At 44.9% G+C, this 13,817-nt stretch overlaps 4 non-coding genes across 4 annotated transcripts; 3 read left to right on the forward strand and 1 right to left on the reverse strand.

Moving 5' to 3' along the window:
• Positions 1 to 1,418: 1,418 nt before the first annotated feature.
• Positions 1,419 to 1,490, forward strand: TRNAW-CCA (transfer RNA tryptophan (anticodon CCA)). The gene has a single exon. It is a non-coding gene; the product is annotated as a tRNA-Trp (tRNA).
• A 550-nt stretch (positions 1,491 to 2,040) lies between these two features.
• On the forward strand, positions 2,041 to 2,112 carry TRNAG-UCC (transfer RNA glycine (anticodon UCC)). Its single transcript has one exon. It is a non-coding gene; the product is annotated as a tRNA-Gly (tRNA).
• A 10,643-nt stretch (positions 2,113 to 12,755) lies between these two features.
• Positions 12,756 to 12,826, reverse strand: TRNAG-GCC (transfer RNA glycine (anticodon GCC)). The gene has a single exon. It is a non-coding gene; the product is annotated as a tRNA-Gly (tRNA).
• A 582-nt stretch (positions 12,827 to 13,408) lies between these two features.
• On the forward strand, positions 13,409 to 13,480 carry TRNAW-CCA (transfer RNA tryptophan (anticodon CCA)). The gene has a single exon. It is a non-coding gene; the product is annotated as a tRNA-Trp (tRNA).
• The last annotated feature ends 337 nt before the right edge of the window (positions 13,481 to 13,817 follow it).

Consider the following 13,817-nt stretch of genomic DNA (forward strand, 5'->3'; position numbering starts at 1 on the left):
ACCATAGCCAGATGGCTCAAAGATGTTATGCAAGAAGCAGGGGTGGATACCCAAGTGTTTGGTGCACATTCTGTTCGAGGCGCCATGGCCTCTAAGACTTTCATGCTGGGTTCTACTGTACAAGATATTATGCATTCTGCAGACTGGTCGTCTGAATCAACGTTTAAGCAGTTTTATTACAAACCGGTGGGTGATATATCCTCTGTTGTTTTTAATCAGCGTTAAACTAGCATAATAAGAAGCCTCCGGTCCTGTAATAGAATAAAAAATTAGCTAGCATTCGCGCCAAGAATTTTCAATTCTATTAAGGACACGGAGGCGAGGATTATCCCACCCGGTTAAATTACTGTAATGTAATTTTTTGCACACCCGTTGTATATATTCGGATTATACAGAAGTTACGGGTTGTTTTATCTCTGTTTTTTCAGGATCTGACAAGAAGATGGATTAATCCGGTGTGCAGATTGACGTTCTTCCCAGCTGGTCTGGTGTTTTTCCACGTTGGAAGCTGTTGTTGAACTTTAATACTTATTGGACTTTTGTTCGGAGCAAAGAAAGAGGACTAGTTCCGGTGTTACTGGCTCTTATGGGGCCCTGCAGGAAGTGATGTGGTATATGCATCATGGGAAATGTAGTTTGTTTTACATAAGAAAAGTTTTCATTGGCTGCTGTGAGTAGCAATAAATAGAAAGAGAAGCATAATCCTCGCCTCCGCGTCCTTAATAGAATTGAAAATTCTTGGGGCAAATGCTAGCTAATTTTTTATTCCACACTGGAGTCTCTTCCTTTTCTTGTGGCGTCGTCAGTCTGGGTGAGGGCGGGGCCGCCAATGCATCCTGATGTGACATATTGTATTAGTCACAGTGGGGGGGGGGGGGCAGACCAGGAGCATCGTGTAAATGAGATGTAAATCATTGCAGCAGCAGGGCCATCATTGGAAGCCACTTTCTCATGCTGCTGGATTGCTCCTACTGTGCAAAACGGCTTCTACAGTGTTGCTGGGCAGGCCCCTTCCCACAGAAACCGAGGGCAAGGGGGAGGAGGGCCTGCAACTGCAGAGGTCATCATCAATGTGCACTAAACAGGGCCTTTTCCGATCCCGCCCACTTAGACCACTGTATATGCTGAACGGTGTAAGCGGAAACATCTCTTACATGAAGACGTTACTGAACGACCAATGACAGCCTCGCTAGTGTGGGCGCAGGCTACCTACCAATCATAGTGCTCGACTGTGAGAGAAGCAACGGAGAGGAACTGTAACAGCAATGAATGCAGTCCTTGTGCGAGTTGGAACAGAATACACATTACATTACATATACAACAGATGCAACCAACCGCAAATATATGTATTGCCATGAACAGGCACACTCAGTTTATTTGTATGTCATATAACACACTGGGCACCATATACATTACAGGACCTCGTGGCGCAACGGTAGCGCGTCTGACTCCAGATCAGAAGGTTGCGTGTTCAAATCACGTCGGGGTCAAACATTTTTATCTACTGCAGACTTTAAGTGAATTATTATTTTTCTAAAATGTGACCTACATAAATGAAAATCAAGCATAACGATTCTACCTTTAAGCATTAATCTTGGATTCATGGTATATGTTTAGCACCCAGGGACGAGTCGGGTAACTGCAGTAGGCAGCTGAGCGGATGAGCTCACATATTTTGTTTCTCAGTGGGAGCAAACACTGCTGTTTGTTTTCTATTAACGGAATATAGGGATTTAACATCATGATGAAGTCGATGGCATATCATATTGTGCTGCCGATGGGTTCGTTAACCCTTCACACTTAAAACCCAGAACAGAAGCAGGAAATGCCAGCAAGAACTAGAACTGGGAGAGAATTGAGGAAAGCAAAGAGGAACTTCGAGATTTCCAGTGCAGAGATTAAGAACAGTGACTAACCCATTAAAACTTTGCATTGACCTTACGAAAGCAGCTAAAACTACTTAGTCAACATACAGTGAACATTCCCCGACATTTTTGTGTTTCTAAAGAGAGATAAAAAAAATCGCTCATTATCAGCTAAGCGTTGGTGGTATAGTGGTGAGCATAGCTGCCTTCCAAGCAGTTGACCCGGGTTCGATTCCCGGCCAACGCAGCCATCATTTTTCTTCCTTCATTTTGCTATAATAGAAACAATGATGATTCATTTTATTGACAATTATATAACTTTGTTTTTAATCCGTCATATAATCAAACTATAATTTAAATTAAACCTCGATTTTAAGTCTGTCCCACAGCCTGCCGACAAAAGCAGACATTCTTCTCCCTTTACAGTTCTCCAGTCACAATTCCAAACGAGCAGTGTGGACTGAACAGAGTACAGTTGAGCTTACAAGAGGGTAAACAGAGTCGAAAAGGGGACAGTAGTAAATTGAGTTATAAAGGGGGCGTAGTTCCATTGTCACCCATGTGCTAATTATATTTAGGAGCTTAAACATATGGGCGCAGATTTACAAGCCCCTTGCGCACTTTTGCGTAATTTTTAACATGGGAAAAGTGACGTAAGGGTGGCGCAAGCGGCTTGTAAATAAGCCCCATGGTTGCGAACAATAGGTAAGATACATTATTTAATATCCAAGAGATTAAAGAAAGAACCAACAGCAGGTTTCATTTTATCGTGGCCGCTGTATTCGTACACAGAACCTCGCGTGCTAGCGGGCAATTAAAACTGACTAAAGGAACACACAATGTCAGGAATTGTATTCTAAGGGCCTTAATAGATTTTTCTGCATTCACAGATACCGACCTGGAAATGCCAGGCAGGTTGTATAAGTTGCATATGTGAATGAATGCATGCTACAAGTGCTACCAAAACCAAGCAAAGGCCATACACCGTATAACATTTATTAGGGATCTTTTCCTGGTCCCGAAGAAAGCTGGGTGATCCGGATGGGCACACAAATAGCTAGCCGAAACACCTCGACCACAATTATAGATGCGGGAGAGTTAACATACTCCATTGTCTTCTAATACTTGTTTTAAGATTTACCAAAGGACCCTTAGAATAAACTTCCTGCCATGGGACTTTTCTTTAGGCAATTGTAATTGCTTCATCTTGGAAGATCCCATTTTGAGAACAAGATATTAAGAACTCCCTCTACTGGAGAGGTGAGGTTGAGCCCACCAGGATGTATCTACGTTCTGGGTGAGGATTTATTGATGAAGCATGCCACAAAGTTACTGTGGGCAGCGACGTATTGGTAACGCGGGCACTCAGGCAATGCTCGAGGGGCCGGTGTCCAGTTCCAGATGTGGGCTGCTTTTTAGGTCTCGCCTAGCGTTGCAGCGCGTATGCGTTGCTCGCGTAGCGAGACATATTGGGGTAAATGTATTTTAGGAGAGGGTCTTGTAATCCTGCCCATCGTTTCTATTGGGCAATGTCAATATTTATTTAAAACCCTGTGTTCTCATTGCTCTGCAGGGTTTTTGGTTACCGCCCTGTGGCTTTTTTGTACACGCCCTTGTGACACCGAGTCTACGGCGTCTTTCAGTTTTATGGTTGTTCTGTTATCTGAGAAGGCGTGCTAAACTAAGGTTCAGGCAGGGTTTACCAAGGCATCTGCTTTCCAGGCCGTCACGCGCGTCTTCTCTTTCCCTCCCCTCCCCTCCCTCCTCCACCCCCACCCCACTCTCTCTGCTGCTCCTCCTCCCTACATCAAGTGCTGTGTGGGGCGCACCGGCAACAGCTTGTTTAAAATCCCGGGACAAGGAGCAGAGACAGTGTTGGCTCCTTTATATGGGAGGAGGTAAGCGGGGAGTAACGCAGCTCTCTTCGCTCCCACAATGCTCGCAGGACCCTCCACTGAACACAATCTATCAATGCACTAAAATCATGAATGGGGTAACGTTACTCCTTTCTACACAGTGGTGGCCTTGAGAATAAAGATGCATACTGGGTGATGGTTTAATGGGTAGGGCGCCTGCCTGTTGAATATACTATACTGCTCCGTCAATAATATAGGCAGTCCGTAAACACTGGAATGCGTATATTGCTGATAAGATAGCTCATTGGGTTGCGTGCCTGCTGAGGTGCCATTTTACTTCTCTACATAGCAGTGATTCAAGCATACAAATTACTACTTGTTAATAGCTCCTTGAGTTTTCTGTTTAGCTGCTGATGAGGCTGTTGTAAATCACTGGCTAGTAGCCACAAATAAGGATGCCTAATTAGGCGATAATACCTCTATGGGCTGCACGAGGTGCTAGATGTGCATCAGCTTGGGTAATAACGTGCATATTTGTGGAAGCAGGCCTCTTGGCGCTATCAATAGGTTAGAAAGGATTTATTGTTACCCAACGCAGTGGTACGCATCTTATCACCCTCAGAAGGATGGACGGCTGATTGAACCTGCCGGGATTCGAACCTGAGACGGCGAGGTCTAACACATTTTACGGAAGTGGCTGCATTCAGCCAATGAACTACCAGACCTAGTTACATATAGGGCACTAAGAACGTGATGTCACACAGACTTAACAAGAGCGCACAATAGCGTAGCTCTGTGGGCTGCACGAGGTGCTAGATGTGCATCAGCTCAGGTAATGACGTTGCCATGAATGATAATTTCAACTTTAGAGGCCTTGCTTAATGACTGCCTGTACTTCAGGAATATGCCCAACACATCTAAAAATGCTCCAATAAGAGTATAACTCGTCCGGGTCTACCAAAAATAAAATGAAGTTTCTGGGCAAATCACTTAATCCTTCGTGTCTACCAAAAATGTTCTGAAGATGTCGTAGTCCAGTTTAGCAATACAGAACTACAAAAAAAATAAAACTTACATCAGAAATAGTGAACTACTTCAGAGTTAAGATTTGTTTTTCTATTCTCAGACTGAGGACGAAAATGGAGAGCCCGATACGGACCTGTCTCGGCTCCTGCTTTTAACAACTGCCGGTGCTACTGCCGGTGGTGAGCACCGGCAGGACCCGGCCCACTTAAAGCCATGCGTGATATCATGTTTTTAGAAGTGTGTTTTACCTAAAGCGTCACAATGCAGCCTGCATCACGGGGAGGACAGGAGTATTCCGGCAGACTGTGGGGTGTCATCTCCAGTCTAATGGTGCATAATTGATAATATATACTGTATACCTTTTAGGGAAAAAACAATATAAAAACAATATCATGTACAATGCTTAAAGCTTTAAACAATGTCACTGTGAGACCTATTGCATTGTAAATGCTTGTTTGAGTAGTCTGGGGGCCGATTTGGGCAGTGTCTGTGGTGTTCGGATACAACCAGCGGCCCAGTGGGTGCCTGAGTGGCCTTTCTGGAGGCAGATGGTTGCTCATTACCGCCGTTTAGCAACAGGCAGAGGTGTCACTCCCTTTCTCTCTCTCTGGCAGTCCCATTAATGTATGCATACTGAGCGGGGCAGGGGGCATGAGCAGAAGTGGCCTCACTTATTTTCAGGTGTGTGTCACCACTGTAATCTGTGCATATTTCTTAACCCCCCCCCCCTTTTTTTAAATCAAATTTCGCCGAAGCAGTATTTTGAGGAAAGGCAATATGCAAATATGTGCCACTTTTTTTGTGTGTGCCCGTGCCGATTTCGAATCCCAATCCAACCCTGACTGTGGGTCAGAATCATTCCTTACAGGATACAGAGACTAGATTAAAAGCAGTCAAGTCTCTCTGCTTGTTGGACAGTGTCATTCATCATTTTTAAATGGATAGGAATGAAACAAGCAGGAAACAATATCAGTCCGATGGCTAAACTTGTCAGCCCTGGCTTCCCCATGTTGAATATAAACTACAAATCCCTCCTTACTATATTCACTCATAAATACAAGTGGCTAAATAATTTTGTGTCTGGAAATAAATACATCATAGTTGTGTAATTTTAGTTCTAAAAGTAACTATTAGAGTTAAATCTATATGTTATTAGAAAATTAAAATATAGGACTTTTGCAACATATTCATGTTCACTCTCCGATATTGAAAAGGCACACTGTTCCCACAGAAAATACAGAAACACTGTGCTTGTGGCATTAGACACATGCAAGAACTATCGGCATATTGATTATAGCAATCAAAATGTTTCTAGTTGTTCACCGTGAGATGGAGTCTTCATAATGCATGGAAGTGTGAGGCTGCAATTCTGCGAGAAATGTCTTTATAGGGTCCACATCTCACTCACTGGTGAACACTCCTGCAGATAAGATGCAACCTAGGTTCCATCGAAAGGTGTGTGGCACTTGAACAGTCTCTGCTGGGCCAAGACTCAGATGCACCCAGTGCAGCAACCTTTTTTGGCGCCTCTCCTCCCTATGACCTCCTCCTTAGGTTTCCTCTCTAGCACCCAGCAAAAGTACCCCTCATCCCTTCACAGCTCTTCTCTCGCGTACATTTAATTTGTTTTTACAGAGCTGGCAAAGACTGGCTTTAGAAATCCACTCAGGTATCCACAATAAAAGTCTCTGGGGCATATTATCAAGCACGGCGTTAACATTATCGCCGCTTTAGCAGCAGAAAACTGCCGCTAAAGCGGCGATAATGGGCTTGATAATATGCCGCAGAGAATTCCAATAGAAGCCCATGTTGACACCAGAACATGGGCTGCTATGGGAATTCTATGTCAGGACAGGAGGCTCCGATTATGCTTTCTCATTTCTTTATTAGAAATGCTCAGCAGCCAATCAGAAGAACCGTTGTATAACGAAAAAACTACAGTACCCATGAACACCAGGGTACCACGTGACCAACCATAGAGTCTCACATATAAAAGCTAGTGTAGGTAAAAGTACGTCCTCTTTCTTTGCTGCTCCGCAGCCAGTTAAGTGCCTTTTGTTTACCTTTCTTTGATACTTTGTGCATTGATACTTTGTTGCGCTATTTTCTGTATGCCGCTTTGACGCGCTTGCTTGTGTCCTTTGGTTGCTTTGATGCTTTATTACTTGGATACTTTGTTGCGCTGCATGCCGCTGTCAAGCGCTTACTTCGCTCGGTGTTTTTGAACGCGCGGTGCAGAGTCTGAGAGCGTGGTCTCACCTCCCGAGGTCCGGACGCTTGTCGGAGCATCTGTGTCTGGTATTCAGTGGAGTGGGAGTACAGGGACTGGAGGACTAGCGCGCGAGCTCCTCTTTTTTGCTTTATCGACGAGGCGGCCGTTACCGCGCATGCGCGGCGGCCATTTTGTTTGTTTATTTTGTGTGTTCCTCACAGAGAGTACGATTGAGCCGGTGGTTCATGCACTGCTGCCCACAGCCTCGGTTTTGCTTCAGCCCCATCGACGCCCTTTGCATTTTAGAGGCATTGGGCTGCATAATAACGCATAGGCTCTGCCTAGAGTGATATATATTTTCAGCAAGCCCTCCCTCCACACTTTATTTTACATACTGGGTCAGGTTTTTTACCTTTCCTTCTGGCTTGCTGTGGGGTCCTTCACTCCCCCTGCATTGTGCCTTTGGCATACCTATATTATTTGAGTGTCATCTTGTGGGCATTAATATCACAGTTCTGTGTGAGAATGGAAGATTATCTTGATGACGATGACTACTCCTTTGAGGATGACGACTCTAGTTTTCTAGAGCAGGATTTGGTGGAGGCTCTGGACCAAGGGGTGCAACACTCCGTTAATAAAGCCCTTGTCCACGCCATCAATCCTTTGAAGCGTCATTTGACGACCTACGCCAAACAACAGGGTTGGTTGCCTTCTTCCCGTTTATCAAAATCTCCAGCTAATACGCATAGGTCGGATTTTAAAAGATTGGCTAAATCTTTAGCCTCAGACAAGGCTTCCTTCTTGCCATCAGTGGGCGCTTCTGCCTCCTCTGGTCTTCTACAGACACTGAAGGTCCTCCTTCCTCTCCTTCAGATCAGGATGTTCCGCCCGCCACGCAAGAAGTCTCGTAAGGAGCATTACGTTGATGCTCCTACTCATCCTCAGGTCCTTACCTTCGAACCTTCTGACCTGTATCATCCTCACTCCTCTTCCTGGCTACCTTCTCCTGCGGTGGCGGCCTATGTTGAAGCGCACATTCGACAGCCCTTTGAGAAGGATGTCAGGGCTCGCCTCCGGTCTGAGTGCCCTCGTCCGGATCTCGCTGATCACCTAGCGGACACTCCGGAGATTGATCCTACAATGCTCTCATACCTTAAAAAATTTGCGAAGGATCCGAAGAAGGGTCTTGACAGATCCTGGCGCTCCTGTCAGGACAAAATGCTAGATTTACTAGGTCCACTTACCAAGATTCTGGATCTTGGTTTTCAGGCCAAAGAATCTTCTTCTCTCGTGGATCCTGACGAACTTATCGAGTGGTCTCAGAGGGCTATTTGCCAGCTAGGTAACGCTAACTGTGCGATTTCGAGCGAGCGTCGTCGCTCCATTCTTCTGAAAATAGATCCGAAGTTGGCAGAACTCTCCACTTGTGAATCCGGTCCAGTGGCTCAGGGTCTTTTATTCGGCCAGCCTTTTCTTAAGGAACTTTCCAAGTTTGTTGCGACCTTCAGCGGTCTTGATAAGGCTCAGGCTTCGCTCAAACGTGCACTTCGTCCAGTTTTTGCCAGGGCCGGACGACATAGGGGACGCTCGTTCGGCCGTGGCTCTCAGCATTCCTCCCACAGGGGTTTTCCGTCCCAGAGAGGTGGTAGTCAGGAGTCTGGATATAACTCACGCTCCAACTTCTATCCGTCCCGCAAAGGGAGAGGTCAATTTCGTAAAGGCCGTTCCGGTGGAAACCAAGGTGCCTACAATGATTCAAACACCTCAGGTGAGTTTGATTCCTTTTTCCGAGGTGGTTCTGGGGGGCAGAATACGATTTTTTCTACACAACTGGCGTCTAATCAACTTCTCTTACCCAATCAAAAGATTCGGTACATCAAGAGGGAATTGAGGTTGGTTCTTTCCAGACGGACTGTGTTGTTGAGATCGTTAGCACGTGTTGTCGGTCTATTGGCGTCCTCCATTCAACCAATCTTCCCGGGTCCTCTGCATTACAGGGCTCTTCAGAGGTTGAAGATTCGTCACCTCCAAAAAGGTCTTCGCTATTCCGATCAGATTCCTCTTTCCGAGGATGCAAAGAGAGAGATGCAATGGTGGTTAGACCATATGGAGGCCTGGAATGGGCGAGCCCTGTTCGGTTCCTCTCCAGATCTGGTGATAGAATCCGATGCCAGTTTATAGGGTTGGGGAGCCCGGTGCGGTCCCGTCTCGACCGGGGGTCGGTGGTCCTCCCAGGAGTTGTCCCTTCACATAAACTGCCTGGAACTCCTGGCGGGTTCCTTTGCGATTCGGTGTTTTTCTCCTCTTCAGTCCAATTGTTGCATTCTTCTCCGCATGGACAATGTTTCAGCGGTCCGGTATGTCAACAAGTTAGGGGGAACGAGGTCCAAGATTTTGGCGGAGATCGCCAAAGATTTTTGGCACTTCTGTCTTCAACAGAAGATCACAGTTATTGCCGAATATCTTCCCAGCTGCCACAATCAGATTGCGGACTGGAACTCTCGCCATCTTTGCGACTTCAGCGATTGGCGTCTTCATCCTCGCATTTTTCGCATTCTCCTTCGGACCTGGGGTCAATGTCAGTTAGATCTGTTCGCTTCTCGCCTGAACACTCAGCTCCCTCTGTTTTTCTGCTGGAGGCCGGATCCGAAAGCCCTAGCCACGGATGCGTTTCTTCAGACTTGGCCGTCGCCGCTGTGTTACGCCTTTCCCCCGTTCATGATGATTCCCAGGGTTCTGGCTTACACAAAACGTTTTCAAACAGATCTAATTCTAATTGCTCCTCTGTGGAGAGCTCAAGCGTGGTTCCCGGTTCTTTTGGAGATGTGTTGCGCGGTACCGTTCCTTCTTCCCCAGAAGTGGAATCTTTTGTTGGATCCCCTCGGCAATCCGCATCCCCTTGTTCTATCGGGCAATCTCCTTCTGTTAGCGTGGCGAATTTCGGGGATCGCTGGTCGCTCCCAGGCCTTTCACGCGACGCTTCCAAATTCATCAGTGAAGCCTGGTCTCCCAGTACTCACAAACGATATAGAGCCTCATGGAAACGATGGTGTGACTGGTGTCTTCAGCGGGAAGTTGATCCCGCTTCAGCGGATGTGGCTCTGATTATTAATTTTCTAGCCTCTCTCGCTTCCTCCGGTTTGGCTTATCGCACGGTCAACAACTTCCGTTCCGCCATCTCAGCGGCTCATGTTCATATCGATGGTAAACCTGCGGGTGAGCATCCCTTGATTTCCAAATTGCTTAAGGGCATTCGTTTGTCGAATCCTCTGTGTCCTAAATATGTCTCGCTTTGGGATATCTCCATTGTTTTAAGATTTTTGGAGGCTTGGCCTTCTAATTCATTGCTTTCCCGTAAGCAACTCTCAGCCAAACTGACTATGCTATTATGTCTTGTTTCTTGCAAACGAGTTTCTGATGTGCGTGCGTTGGACTTGGCAGGTCGCAGTTTTACACCCGAGGGTGTCACCTTTCTTCTTTCCAAACGCACCAAAACGGCTACTACTTCAATTACCTATCCTTCCTTTCCTCATCATCCCAACCTTTGCGTTGTTCAATGTGTCAAGGATTATGAGGTATGTACTGCCCCTTTACGTTCAGATAAACAGGGTCAGTTACTTATTGCTTTGCAGAAACCTTTTCGTCCTGTTACCCCTGCTACTTTATCTCGCTGGGTTAGATGGCTCTTGTCTGAGGCTGGAATTGATGTTTCCATTTTTGGTGCTCATTCGGCTCGTGGGGCTATGGCCTCTAAAGCGTTCTCGATGGGTGTTTCATTATTGGACATCATGAAAACGCAGATTGGTCTTCTGACTCTGTGTTCAAAACATTTTATTACAAACCTATTGAGCATATTGCTTCTGTAGTGGTGGATCAGCTTTGAACAAGCATAATCGGAGCCTCCTGTCCTGACATAGAATTAAAAATTTGCAAACATTCGTGACAAGAATTTTCAATTCTATTAAGGACAAGGAGGCGAGGATTATCCCACCCAATGTCATTGTTATATTTGCATATGATTTATGTTTGATACACTTCATTGGTTTCTCTCTTTACCCCCCCCCCCTTTTGTTGACTTCACTCTCTTTATGGGATGAGTATTACGGCTGTATATTTATTTTCAGGTTCTGACCCGAATTAGCGGTCCTTCTGTTCCACCTGCTTACCCTGTTGGATGGTCTACTGCCTCCTGTGATCTGCGGTTGCTGTGTTCTATATCATCAGGGTGATCACCGGCTGTTGCTGATGGATTCTTTTACCTGGCATTCATCGTTTTTCATTGGACTTCCTGTTTCCTGTGAACTGTTCCTCACCAAAGAAGGAGGACGTACTTTTACCTACACTAGCTTTTATATGTGAGACTCTATGGTTGGTCACGTGGTACCCTGGTGTTCATGGGTACTGTAGTTTTTTCGTTATACAACGGTTCTTCTGATTGGCTGCTGAGCATTTCTAATAAAGAAATGAGAAAGCATAATCCTCGCCTCCTTGTCCTTAATAGAATTGAAAATTCTTGTCACGAATGTTTGCAAATTTTTAATTCTCCTGGGCATATTATCAATCCCATTATCGCCGCTTTAGCGACAGTTTTCTGCCGCTAAAGCGGCGATAATTTTAACGCCGTTTCTTGATAATATGCCCCATTGTTCTATTTTTCCCTTGATTAGGTTGATCAGAATTTTAAAGCCCAAAACAGGGACATTTCACAAAAAAAGAAGAAGGACTGCAATTTTACTTCAAGAGAGCACACAGAATGACAGCGCTCCTTAGCAGAGAAGTACAGAACAGGCAGTAAGAACATACATAAAATGCAGTTTTTAAACCCAGTAGATTGCCTGCTAATTAAATTGCTTTCTTGAAACAAATGCTAACTATCCCTGCTTTGTAAAACATAAAAAAGCACCTCCCGCCGTTTTCAGTCGACCCTCTTTAAAAACCGAGACATGAGTTAAATTTCCTGAAATCTTATGGGACAGCTGGTGAAAAACCAGGACACCTGGTCACACTATCCTTGGTGCCACACCTTATTCTAACGCTCTTTTGAATTAAGGCAGTTACCTGTATATCATTTAGTGGTGCAATTGACATTCTGTTAGTCCTCTTTTTATTTCCAGTAAGATCCTGTACATATACTAACCCCAGTTACAGCAATTAGCTAGGTGCAGATGTTTCTGCACCTAATTCGCCCTTTCTAGCGTTAGGCGTACCTCAGAGTTTACCTACGTTAAACAGATTGTAAAGTGGTCCTGCAATTTAGCAAACTTAAAAAAACAATACAAACAATATTTAGCCATAAAACTATTCACACTTTCTGTCACACACAGTGTGTAGCAATTGTATACCTCTAAAGTTCTTGGAGCCACCGTACACAGGATAATGTGCTGCTTGGCTAAACATTTATAAAGTACAAAAGGCGAGGCCTCTTGGCTATGCCAATGCATGTTAATTTTACAACAAAAATATATTCTGTTGTGTTATTGTAAAGGTTGAGTGGTGTACAGCCAGGGGGAGGTGGGGGATTTTGCAGGAGGCAACAGGCTTGCACACAGTTGTATTTAAACTTGGTAGGACTTGTGTAGTGGAGTAATCAAGGCGCACTAAAGGGGGCACTTAGGGTTTCTTTGAGGAAAGCATTTCACCCTGCAAAATCACTTTCAAACGCATATAAAATAAATATATGTACTATGTGGTAGACCCCTTGAATCTAAAGCTGAGTTCCACATTTCTAGATTAGTAAACGAATTTGCAAATTATATCTAAATGAACATGCTAATATTGAAATAAAAAAATTGGAGCTGCATTGGCCGGGAATCGAACCCGGGCCTCCCGCGTGGCAGGCGAGAATTCTACCACTGAACCACCAATGCTTCGCTGAAATTTGCTATACCGGTTGCTTACACATAGGCGAGATTGAATTGTTGGTGCGCAGTGACCAAGGAATGGTTATTATTTTACATCTTATTTCTTCCTGGGCGACCGAAAATAGCACTAAGCAAGTCTGAGTCGAAGAGAACTCCCATATAGTCTTGAATCCCGATGACGGATGGCTAAGAGCAGACACTACACTCGCACTGGGAAGAAATGACTGCTGATAATATTTCCCTCCGACAGCAGGTAGCCCTTGGAATCATCACACTAGGAGGCAATAGCCGAGTACCAACATTCAACTGTTGAGACACTGCATTCACTTAAAGCAGTGGAGGACAAGTCGATTTGTTCACGTGAGATTAGACATCCATCGCACGTGCAATCACCGCTCCACCACGAGGTATGCAACACATTTGTTCTTGTACACGTCACTGAGCTCAAAAAGGGTACATAGCAACCGATATTCCACGAGTTCCCCGCCTAGTTTCTGGCTTGCAGTAATTAAGGTATTATTTGGCACTGCCTCGAGCAGCATTTCTTCCTTTTACTTTTCCAGTGCTCACTCACAGTCATTGCAACGGGACCTCGTGGCGCAACGGTAGCGCGTCTGACTCCAGATCAGAAGGTTGCGTGTTCAAATCACGTCGGGGTCAAAGATTCTTTTTTTACCTATTGACAATCTATGTTAATATTTCTTCTGCATTGTAAAAGTGACATATATCTGAAGAAAATAAATATCTTCTCTTAACAGCCATTTCTTCATATCATGTAATGTTTCGTGAACACGTTTAGAGTATACACAATTACCTGCTACTCGGCGTAGTATATTTGAGTGCAGTTTTAATGCCACAAAAACACCTTATGCTATTCGACGCAAACAATTCGAAGGTTTTCTAACTTTAGAAGCCCAATGATCAATAATCTAAGGTTTACATATTTTTTTTTTTTTTTTACAAAATGTACCTTGGCAAACGTACCTGTGCATGCCTT

The sequence above is a fragment of the Triturus cristatus genome, chromosome 12 (assembly GCF_964204655.1).
Source record: "Triturus cristatus chromosome 12, aTriCri1.1, whole genome shotgun sequence".
In the NCBI taxonomy this organism is placed as follows: Eukaryota; Metazoa; Chordata; class Amphibia; order Caudata; family Salamandridae; genus Triturus; species Triturus cristatus.